Raw genomic sequence first — 8,037 nt, 5'->3', positions numbered from 1 at the left:
TCATTCCCTGATCAGAAAATTCTAACAGATTGCTGTGAAAATGCATGGAAGCTACACAGCGCATCTGTCTTCAGTGAGGTTAGCTGAGGGGAAAGCTGTAAACCTAGACCGTGGCCCAAGGGGAAATGGAGATGCAGATAGAAGGCAAGATTGTGGTTGTGACATTACAGAAGAGGCTCCCTTTGTGGTTTGTGGCACACTTTCTGCTAACATGTTGCATAGCTGTCAGCACTCTACTTGGATTTCTCAAGACACCCTGTTTCCTTTTCACCTCACTTCTTGCTCCTGAGAGGATGCATGCACACAACATCCAAGAGCCAGCTAACTAAGGATCATGTCTCTAGCAAATCATGAAATGCCTTTGTCGATGGGATGGTGTCAATTCCAGGTGCATGATCCCTTGCTGTCCCTGTCAGCTAAGGTGCTTTGGCAGCTACCTCACATTATATTTTGAACGTAGTAGTGCCAAAGATTAATTTCCCCTCCTGCTAAGTATTCCAGTGGGAGCCCAGCTAGAGGGCACTTATATCAAAAAAGTGAGAGGAACAACAGAAAAGACCCTGTTAAGCAGTCCTACCTATTGCTCCCACAGAAGATTTACTTCTGTTTTGATCAACCCTGGTGAGAATCTTACCACAACCCCTAGGAAGAGTGCTTTATTTCTCTCCATTTGTTAAGTGTTTACCTGATATTCTGCCTAGATCCTTTCCTTAATTTCATCCTATTACAATTTCCACCGTAAAGCTAAGAGACCTCCTACCCCTCCTTAAGGAATTTACTAGTTGCTTGAGGTTATAAGAAAAAATAAGACCTAGGATTTTGTAAGCAGACATTAACTAAGGTGAAAAAAAATCAAAACAAGACAAGAAAATCTGGAAATGCAGAATACTCAGACACAGAAACACATTGTCTAAGTAACAAACCCAAAGGCATTATTTTGGACCATGAGGAGCCAATTGAACTTGAGGTACGTGGCTAGAGCAGCAAGCTAATAGAGCAGGACAGAAATTTTGCGTTAAGGTTGAATGTGTCATAGACAACTTCTTGAGCACAAGCCCATCCTCTCCATCATCATGCAAAAGCATGCATTCAGTGCTCAGGGCTGCACACCAAAATCGCTGTCAGCCTCTGTTCTGCAGGAATTAGCTGAGTCAAAGAAAGAGAGAAGTACTATTGTCTGAGAACAGAACACTCTGAACTCTTTCCCTTTGGACAGATACATCCTCCAAACAGCAAGCCTTCAATCACCCTGTGTTCAGCTCAGCCCAGCTGAACCTTCATGGAACGACTGCTGGGCCAGGTCTTGCCTTAGTCTGCATTTGCATTATCATTCATTGAGACTTATTTTGAGGAAGAACAGCTGCCTTCTGCCAGGAGCTGGTGAAAAAATATTAGGAGGCCACACCAGACACAGACCAGAAGAGAACAGAGTGCTGCAATAAGGCACAGCAGCAGCAGCACATACGCTGAAGTTTAGGGAGTCTGGAGCAGTGTATAAAGGGACGCAGACAGATGGAAGCATGCAGGTAATCCCCCTTTCTGGCTCTTGGCACAGACGGAACACGTAATGCAGTGGCATTGCCCAAGAATAAAGATTATTGATAATCTCCCTCAGAAAAAGACATGCTCCTGTTATGCCTTCACTTTAAAGCAGCACAGATCTCAGACAACACTCCAACAGCAGCATCATTTCCCTAGGAAAAAGCTATGCTTTTTGCCAGCATCTCCTTCTGCAATAATTTTCAGTGAGTAACTACATTTTGAAATTAGAGGTTCTCTAGGAATTTAACAGGACCATCCACCCTCTTTTCCTGCTTGTGAGCAGGTGGAGGGGCAGAATTAAAAACCAGCCCAAATCAAAAGAATTCTGATGTCCTGTCTGCAGTAGCTTCACCACTTACTTCTGTCTTTACTGCTAATCTGGGGTGCTCACTTGAAGTTTTAGTCTGGTTTGGGAATAAGTAGGACGCATCAAGTCACACTCAGCAAGTAACAGCAATGAGAAAGTTTGAAAGTGTTATCTAAAAGAATGTCTTTCCAAAGACCTTTTAACCAGATAAAGGGCTTGGCTGCCACATGACACTAATAGCAGGAAGGAAAAAGAAGTATTTTGTAAGGAAGAATGGGGAACATGGTTAAGGCTTTGTGAATAAAGATCTTCCTTCAGGCATTTGGGATAAAGGTGTCAGGGCAGTGTCAATTGGCTGTTTACAGGAAACAGGAGGTCTGTGTAGCATAGGGAGTTGTAACCGAAGGAAAACCTGAAGAGTCTTACGTTTGAGTAGGCTCGGAGCAGAGGACATGTAGAACAGAGGGAGAAAATAGGCCAGAAAGCAGGTATCACCTGTCCCCCTGCACACTCAGTATTTGATTTGTAGTGTACAGGTGTGAACTTGTGAGATGCCTCTGTCTGTCCTTCAGTAAGAGCAGACCTATACTTTTTGTCTTCTCATGAACCTGTTGTAGCTCAAGAGCAGATAAGCAGAGTTCTTCACACTCTTTATGTAGCACTCCCCAGATCTTCTCTGAGTGATACTCAGGAGTATCGCAGGACTGTCCTTGAGTTCTGATAACAGAGCAGGCTCTTTAACGTTGTCTAGCCAGTGAAAGAAAACAGTAATGTAAGATAATTTTCAAAGGATCAGAGACATCTACAGGGAGCCAGCAAGTTCTGTGGATGCTCTCCTCCTCTGAAAATCCTGCTTTATGCCGGTCAGGAAGTGCAACAGATGCAAAGTGGAAGGTAATTCCCCTTCAGCAGTTGAGTGGGTTTCCTCCTATTCCATTTTGTCGTCTGAAAAGGAATGGATGACCCCTGACACGAAGTGAGTAAAGATGATTGCCACCTTTTGCTTTTGCAGCTTGGCTGGTGGAGGAAGAACTTGATCCCTTCCCCATATGGAAGAATCGGACCCTATTTTACAGCCCAGCAATCTTTTTGTGAGGGAGTCAGGCCTCCATTTCTGTCAGAGGGCAGTCTACCTCTAAACACAGGTGGACAGTTCTTTTTTAGTAAAATATCTGACTTCCTCTATAAAACACACTATGGATTCAGAGAGCAAAATAATGGAATTGAAAAATGTGAACTTGTTCCTGAACAGAATTAGCCTCTCTCCCCTTATGCCAGCAGGGATGAGCTACAACTGGATAAGAAGATATTCAGGGTCTAACAAAATATTAGCTGCCTGAGGTTTAGAAAGAAGTGAACTGCTTCACCAGTCATCTCAGATTGGTTTCTAGCTTTCATACAAGCAAAGTTTTAGAACATAAAGGCCATGAACCTGAATTGCCGATGCAATCCAATTGACACATTTGTCTTTGATTTTCAGTTACAACTTTTCTTGGAAAAATAAAGAAGACAAATACCCTGATACAGAGTTTATCAATACAGGCAAGAGATTATGCAAAGAAAATTCTATTCCACATCTCAGAATCTGTTGGATGTCACATAGAGAATACAGGTAAACTCTTGGTATAGAAGACATATCATCAGAATTATTTATCCTCCACATTTGCCTCCTTTTTTTGATGCACTTTATTTAAAACCAGAAACACTTAATGACATTATTTAAGAAAGTCAAACAAAACAGTTGGCACAATTGATTATTAAATATATGGATGGCTTATGTTCCATTCTGTTGGTCTCTGTTACCTTCACTTGGATGGATAGGAGGTTGCTGCCAACAGGGTCTTTGTTTAGTGGTGTAACTTGTGGAAGGTAAGTTTTATTATACTCTGGTTACAAATAAAGGACTGTGTCACTAGAACCAGGACTGTTCAAGACAATTGATAGACAAATTTTCCAACAGGACAAATGAACCTCTCATCTTCACTGGACATCAGAGCAATCTGTTAATATTGCTGGCACTTTCTACTGAATACTTTTTTTTTCACTGTTAATATGGTATCTTTTATTGGTGTACTGTATTCTTTCACATTTTAACAATTTTTGTGTAAATCTTAATAATGGCTGTGTTTTGGATAATATCATTACACAACAGGCAAGAATACTCCATCTCAATTCTATGCTTTCCTCATGGAGTAACTTGTTTAGATTCCTCACTATTTTTTTATTCCAAATTCTGAGATTACATGTTTGTCTACACACAGATATTTTGGATTGTGGAACAGTATGAAATTCCAACTGCAATTTCTGTTCCTATTAGTGCCCTGAAACACTTGACTCAGGGGTAGTTATATGGCTTTTGTGGTATAATCTGTCCTGAATGATAATTGTCATGAATTGTCCACTTTAAACTTCATTTCAGAAAAGCATTTCTTTGGGGCAGTTAAAGTTTTGCCTTCTTAGCTGCTGTTACAGAGAGGCAACTAGAGGAGGAATTGCTTCAGGCATTGTCAAGTCAACAGTACATGAAACTTGAATAAGAATATTTGTTGTCAAAAACTCTATCATCCTCTTAGTATCATGAGTTGGAAGTGCTCCTATGTGATCTGTGCTACTGCTGTCTCTCCATTTCGACACTCTTAGTTCTCACTATTTCTCAGGTTGCCCACGGCCACACTATATTTCATCTTTCCTCCATATACAGTGTATGTCTTCTCCTTTACTTGTCTCTCTCTTGAAAGGGGGTGTGTTACAGATTTGGACTCAGATATGCTGGAAAAAAACATGGTGCTCTGTGTCAGGCAGTCGACAGTCCTGGAAGACCTCTGAACAGGGCTTTCATGTTTGCAGAATTTCTGTTGGAAACAGTCTCCCAGGAGAACAGGCGTCTCTACATTTTCCTCCACAACTCAAAGCCTTTGTGTGCAGACCAGGTTGATCCTCACCCTCCAAACCCCTGCCTCTCCCACTAGATAATTTTGCTGCACATATGCTTGCTCTTCACAGAACTTCACCGACTCCCTCTCACGTCTCCTCTCAATTCTACATCTCTTACTCTCTTTTTCTGCTTCAAAGGCCACTTGGGATCCTCGTGAATTCAGATCACAACATAGCCTTAAAATTTTGGACAATTAACGGTGCTTGATGTACTTATAGCATCCAATAATAGGAGGGGGAGAAAGGTCAGGAATGCAGCATAACTGACACCCTGAAGCTCACCAGTTGCAGCTGGTGGGGTCACTGAAGATGCTTTCAGCATAAATATACTTTTCAAACTATTTGCAAATAATGATATAAACTATCTGACCTCAGGAGCTCCATCCTTTAGTTAACTAGTGCTTGACAGCCTGTGCTCTGCTATGCATACCCGTGGGATTGGCATACTACAACAGTAAGAGCTGTTTTGAAGTTTCCCATAGCTGAATGTTTTTATTTGTCTGCTGTTTTTATTAAAATCTTCATTGCTGGAGTCAGGAAATCATGAGATAATCTCAGTTGTAATTCAAATCACGCCAAGGCCTGTTCAACAACAACTCAAGGAACAGCTGGGTGATACAATGTATTAATGCAGCCTAAAGGCAAAGAAACCAAAGGAACCAAGTATTTGTAATTTAAAGTAAAATAACATTGTTAAACTGTCACTGCTATCCATGAAATCCTTGGGGTCAAAACACATCCTTCTGTCTTCCTGTCGGTGTTCTGATGATTCCATCTTAATATCCTGAATTGTTTGAGACAATGATATCCACACTGTGTATCAGTCTCAGGTGGAGTTATTCTTGTTCTGCTGGTGAGGGAAGCAGGAGACACAGGAAATTCAGTTCAAACAGCCCAATTGCTCCACAAATTACAGCACAAGAACATTTTGTTCAGGTTAAAAAAAAAAACCAAACATTTTATAGCAAACCTTTTGTTGACAAGACCTAGGGACTGCCTGCGTAGAGGGAGTTTGTCAGTGTGTACTTCTTGGCTTTGATGTATCCCTTTTTATGAGCTGAATGAAAATTTTCCAATTTTTGGCAGTTATAAATATTCTTTAAAAAATCTGTTTCACATCCTTAAAAGAAAAGTAGTTGGCAACTAAAACCTGAGAAGAGATTTGTTCAGTACAAAGTGTGGGCCAGCACAGACTGGCTGGAGTATATGGAGATTTCTTTCTGAACTTGCTCTTCACAACTGAAAGCAGCTGAGCATGAGAACACGAGAACTTGTGTGTCCCAAGGACTTCTACTGCGCTTCAAGGAGTGAATGACAGGAATGAAGACTTTGACAAGGGGAAGGTGTCTCAAAGAGCCAAACAGAGCCAAAGTTCAGAAGACAGAGAATGATAGGATCATTTAGGTTGGAAAGGACCTTTAAGATCAAGTTGAGCTGTAAATCTAACACTACCAAGTCCACAACTGAACCATGTCCCTAAGTGTCCCATCTATAAATCTTTTTACTACCTCCAGGGATGGTGGTTCAACCACTTCCCTGGGCAGCCTGTTCCAATGCTTGATAAGCCCTTCAGTGAAGAAATTTTTCCTAATATCCAAATTAAATGTCCTGTGGCTCAACTTGAGGCTATTTGGGAGATTAAAGAACAGGGGAAGGCTGGAATCATCCACAACAGGAGCATGTCTTTAAAGATTTAGGCAGCGAGCAGCAAAGTTTGAATTGCTGTATTTCTGAATAGAAGTCGGCCCGAAGAGAGAGCATATGGGAGCTCCCATTAGAGTGGGCGACTCTCCCCAGAACTGAGTGTGAGTGTCTGAGTAGCTCTGCTAGAGCAGTTGCTCCAGTCAAGATGCTCACAGAGCATTACATTGCAGCAAAGGGAAACACTTTACAGGCATGTAGGCTTAGACTGTGTACACTGACAGATAAACCTGGATATTTTCAGCAAGTTATACTGCTGACTGATGAAGAATTTGACTGATATCAGTTGCTTTAAGACACAAAGTAAGCCATTTACAAATAACATGACAGGAAACATCACAGTACACCTAGCAAGTGTTGATATGAAAGTCTTCTGCAGCAGCTGTTGGAAGACCCTAAAAGTAAAGCCTGCCTTCAAAGGAAAGGGGACTGGAGGCAAGGACAGCCAATGGGGAGATTCTTTATCTTCCGAAGACTGCATCTGGGCTTCGATTTGAGCAAGACGAGATCTGCTGTGATTCTATAGCTAACTAGGCACAGGTGAAAAATGTGTTTGGTTGTCTTATTTCTTTGCTTGTGTAGTTGTTGCTTTTTATGAAAGAAATAAAAAGTTTTGACAGAAGCCCATAGAGAGCCACTCAAAGCACCTTGCCAAGACTCTATAACTGCTTTTAGTAATAAGCCCACACATATGCATGCCAAATTAAGTATTTTGAGGCAATTCTAACAGCACTGAGTTTTACTGTGTTCAGTATTCAGAACATTGGTTTATACTGTAATCAGAGTATTCAGCTTTGAGGACATCTTCTGAAAGGGGCCTCAATGGTCTAAAATTTTCATTGTTATTATGGCAGGATATAGAGACTTAAAAACCACTGTGTTAGGCACAAGTCCATTCTTAGCCCCAAGTTAAGTGGATAATGGAAATGCTGTTCTTCCTATGGACAGGAAGTGGAGAGACAGTGAAATGAAAGCAACTATTCAGAGGTACACAAAAGAGACGTCTTTTGAGACTGCACACTTCCAAGTACTGAGCTTCTGGCCTTAAATTCACAACTATCCTTCATCTCAGACGCTTGCATACTTTTATTGGTAAGTATCTCCATAAACAAAATCGTTCTCTACTTTAAACATCTTCATGAGCACAGAGAAACTGCATTAGGTTTGTGTGGCAAAGTTTTGGTAGCAGGGGGACTACAAGGGAGGTTTCAGTGAGAAGCTGTTAGAGGCTTCCCCCATGTCTGATAGAGCCAGCGCCAGCCAGCTAGCTGAGCCAGTCAGTGATGGTAGTAGTGCCTCTGGGATAACATAGTCAAGAAGGGAAGGAAAACAATGTGACAGCAATTGTGACTGGAGAAAGGAGTGAGAATACCTGAGAGAAACAACTCTGCAGAGTTCTCCAAGGGCAGTGAAGAAGGAAGGGGAGACGGTAGTCCAGGTGCCAGAGAAGATATTCCCTTGCAGCCTGTGGTGAAGACCACGGTGAAGCAAGCTATGCCCCTGCAGCTTGTGGAGTTTAACTATGGAGCAGATACTCACCTGCAGCCTGTGGA

The sequence above is a fragment of the Cuculus canorus genome, chromosome 1 (assembly GCF_017976375.1).
Source record: "Cuculus canorus isolate bCucCan1 chromosome 1, bCucCan1.pri, whole genome shotgun sequence".
In the NCBI taxonomy this organism is placed as follows: domain Eukaryota; kingdom Metazoa; phylum Chordata; class Aves; order Cuculiformes; family Cuculidae; genus Cuculus; species Cuculus canorus.
The sequence above is the reverse complement of the archived record's forward strand: the minus strand, read 5'-3'. Positions refer to the sequence as shown.